Source organism: Procambarus clarkii, chromosome 22 (assembly GCF_040958095.1).
Source record: "Procambarus clarkii isolate CNS0578487 chromosome 22, FALCON_Pclarkii_2.0, whole genome shotgun sequence".
NCBI lineage: Eukaryota > Metazoa > Arthropoda > Malacostraca > Decapoda > Cambaridae > Procambarus > Procambarus clarkii.
This window is the reverse complement of record NC_091171.1, coordinates 35,428,324-35,431,972: the sequence shown is the minus strand read 5'-3', so window position 1 is coordinate 35,431,972 and position 3,649 is coordinate 35,428,324.

Genomic DNA, 3,649 nt, shown 5'->3' with positions numbered 1-3,649 from the left:
AATATGACCGAATGCCGTTTTCAGTAATTAGCATATTTTCGATATAAAAGGTCGTGATTTAAAAGTGAAAATAAGTGCAGAGTCAGAATTCGGCTCAAAAATCACGCTCAGGAGTCAAATTTCCGACATTTGAGATATTTTGAAAACTGCAGGAGGTTTTGGGCAATATATGACCCATCGCCGATTTCAGTAATTTGCATATTTTCGGTATAAAAGATTATAATTTGAAAATGAAAATAGGTGCAAAGAGTCAGAATTCGGCTAAAAAATCATGCTCAGGAGTCAAATTTCCGACATTTGAGATATTTTGAAAACTGCAGGGGGGTTTGGGCAAAATATGACCCATCGCCGTTTTCAGTAATTAGCATATTTTCGGTATAAAAGGTCGTAATTTGAAAATGAAAATAGGCGCAGAGAGTCAGAATTCGGCTCAAAAATCACGCTTAGGTTTGAAATCTCCGACAATTCAGATAGTTTGAAAACTGCAGTGGGGCTGGGGCAAAATATGACCCATCGCCGTTTTCAGTAATTGGCATATTTTCGGTATAAAAATTCGTAATTTGAAAATGCAAATAGGTCCAGAGAGCCAGAATTCGGCTCAAAAATGACGACCATGAGTCAAATTTCCGATATTTCAGATATTTCGAAAAATGGATGTGGGGTTTATGGAAGATATGACCTATCGCTTTTTTCAGTAATTTGCATATTTTCGGTATAAAATGTCTGTTTTTGAAAGTGCACAAAGGTGAAGAGAGCCATAATTCGGCTCAAAAATGACGCTCAGGAGCCAAATTTCCGATATTTCAGATATTTTTAAAACTGCAGGGGTGTTTGGGCAAAATATGACCCAATGTTGTTTCCTGTAATTGGCATATTTTTCGTTATAAAAAGTCGCAATTTTAAAATGCAAATAGGTGCATTTCGGCTTCAGCTTTTTCCACGCTGAAGAAGTCTTTCCCTTCTGCGTCTTCCCAGCAGCTGGGAAAGACATGTTTTGGACCCAGTGAAGGTGCATATTTTCAGAAGGAGGACGACTCAGAACGTGGTCGTTTCAGAAGGTGGTCGTCTCAGAAGGAGGACGACTTAGAACTAAGGTGTTATGTAAAGTTATTACAGAGTTTGAACTTTATGTCTACGTGTCAAACTGTGTCAACGTCATTTGTGATGAGAGGTGTTTGTGTGGTCCGCTTTTAATTAATGTCAATGTATTTGGTGATGTTGAATCTTATGTGAAGCCTAAATTCAAACTGTTTTCGGGTAAATAGTTGACTGTGTTCCAGATGATGTGAGTCTGTTATTAGTTAATCGTTTGAAAACGTTTCCTAATGCCTCAAATAAACTAATTGGTCTATACTTTTCGGGGTCAGATTATGATTTAAATTTTTGTTCTGGTTTTATATGGTGGGTGGCTGTGGCTAATTTAAAATGACGGGGAAGTATCCGGAGGCGTGAGAAACATGGTAAAGGTGAGTGAGAGCAGTGATTAAGGAGTTTGGTGATGGCAGATCCACGCGGGGGTCTGTGAGGAGTGCCCACGAGAGTCATCTTGTCCTCTGGGCAAAGTCAGGGGAGTTTGGATTTCAGTTTAGGAGTTTGAGTTGTCAAAGTCAGTGGTGTTGTCAGGAGAATTTTGTCGTCGATTCTGACGCATCCTGATGTCAATTGGTTGTGTCATAAAATTCTGAAGATTGAGGTGACTGTGAATTAAATATGGCTTGCCAGTGGTGCTTGAAAATGGTGATGATTTTATCAGGGTCGAATATTTCTCGATTGTTTTGACGTGATAGATGGGAGTGAAAGTGAATATTTTTTGTGTGGTTTTGAGTATTAATGTTTCCGCTATTTGTGCAATTGTAGTTAGTGTATCGTGCACGGTGCTGTCTGTGTCAGTGGATAGGTTTCCATTGTATGCTTAGGTTAGACCAGCCTCGTCTATTATTTGTCTGAATGAATTCCAACTGACCCTTTTGTACGAAAAGTGAGGATTGGTTTGAAAGAGTATGGGGTTGTTAGAGGGGCGTAATGCCATGACAATATGATCTGACAATGCGAGAAGTCAAGGTGTAATGCAGTGTTGAAGGTGTGTGCCTAGTCTATCTGTAAGGATTAGATCAGGTCTACCAGATTAAGTAGATGTAAAAGGTGTAGGGAAATCAGGTCTAAGGATTGAAATCCAATTCTTGTAGGTATAGTTGTAGTTGTTGACCATGCATGCTCATGTTGTGATGGAATGCATTGAGGTCTGCCATCAAGATGACAGGTATGTAAGTGTGATTGGAAAGTTTTGTTAGGTCTTGCATTGGTAGACTTGTGTTTGGGCAAATATAGGTCGTGCAGATGATATATGATCCTTCTTGTGTGTCTACCTTAATGGACATGACGTGTTTGTGTTGCCAGGCTGTTCGGACAACTTTATATTTAAAAGTGGATTTTGTTAGTAGTGCAGTGTATACGTGTATCTGATCAGGAGAGTGGTGTGTGGTGTAACCATAATGTCCGATTTTATGTGAGTTCGTAATGTATGTGTTGTTTAAAAGCAACACATCAAGTTTCTCAGTCTTCATAAAATCACCCACCAGGTGAAGAATGTTAAAGAATGCCCGAACTTTATATTGCTTGAGTTTTTGTTTGAGAGTGTTGTATGAAGTGAAAACTTTTGCAGCTACATGTTTGTTTTTAACAATCATGTTCACTACTCTGTTATCAATCACGTGAGCCTTTGAACATTATCAGTTGTTATGAGAAAGACTTTGGTGAGGGTGTAATGCTTTGGTTTGAAGAGCAAACTCTAGACGGTGCTGATGTAGGTGGCGTAGATTTGTTTACAAGTTTTGGATCCTTCTGAATACGTGGTTGTTCATGTTGTGTGGCTGGCAGAGGAGTGGTAGCGCAAGGAGGGGGGGGGGGGTTACTGGATCCTGAGCTGGGTACATTTCTTGGGTGATAGGGCGGGAGAGTACAGCACCGCTCCTGTGCCAGGTAAGTTACGGGCTCATCATAGCCTGTGCTACTTGGAACTTGTTCCGAGTAGCTGAGTCTATAACAACAACAACAAACGGCGGGAGAAACAAGGTGCTTGCTGAGTTTTCTGTAGTCTAGGGTTAGACTTGAGAGTGTCCTGTCCGTTTTCTGTGTTGGCTTGAGTCGAGCTAATAATTGATTCAGTGGGGGACTATGGAGGATGGATTACCAGGTGGAGTACGTACTCACCTGGCTGTGCTTGCGGGAGTTGAGCTTTGGCTCTTTGGTTCCGCCTCTCAATCAACTGGTGCACAGATTCTTGAGCCTACTGGGCTCTATCATATCTACATTTGAAACTGTGTATGTTTCAAATGTATTGTGTATGGAGTCAGCCTCTACTACATCAATGCCTAATACATTCTTATTATGTAGTTAATGCTATTAACTACTCTGACACTGAACAAATTCTTTCTAACGTCTCTGTGGCTCATCTGGGTACTAAGTTTCCACCTGTGTCCCCTTGTTCGAGTTCCACCCGAGCTAAAGAGTTTGTCATTGTCCACCCTGTCAATTCTCTTGAGAATTTTGTAGGTGATTATCATGTCTCCCTTTACTCTTCTGCTTTCCAGGTACGTGAGGTTTAGCTCCCCTAGACTTTCCTCATAGCTCCTACCACTCAGTTCCGGGA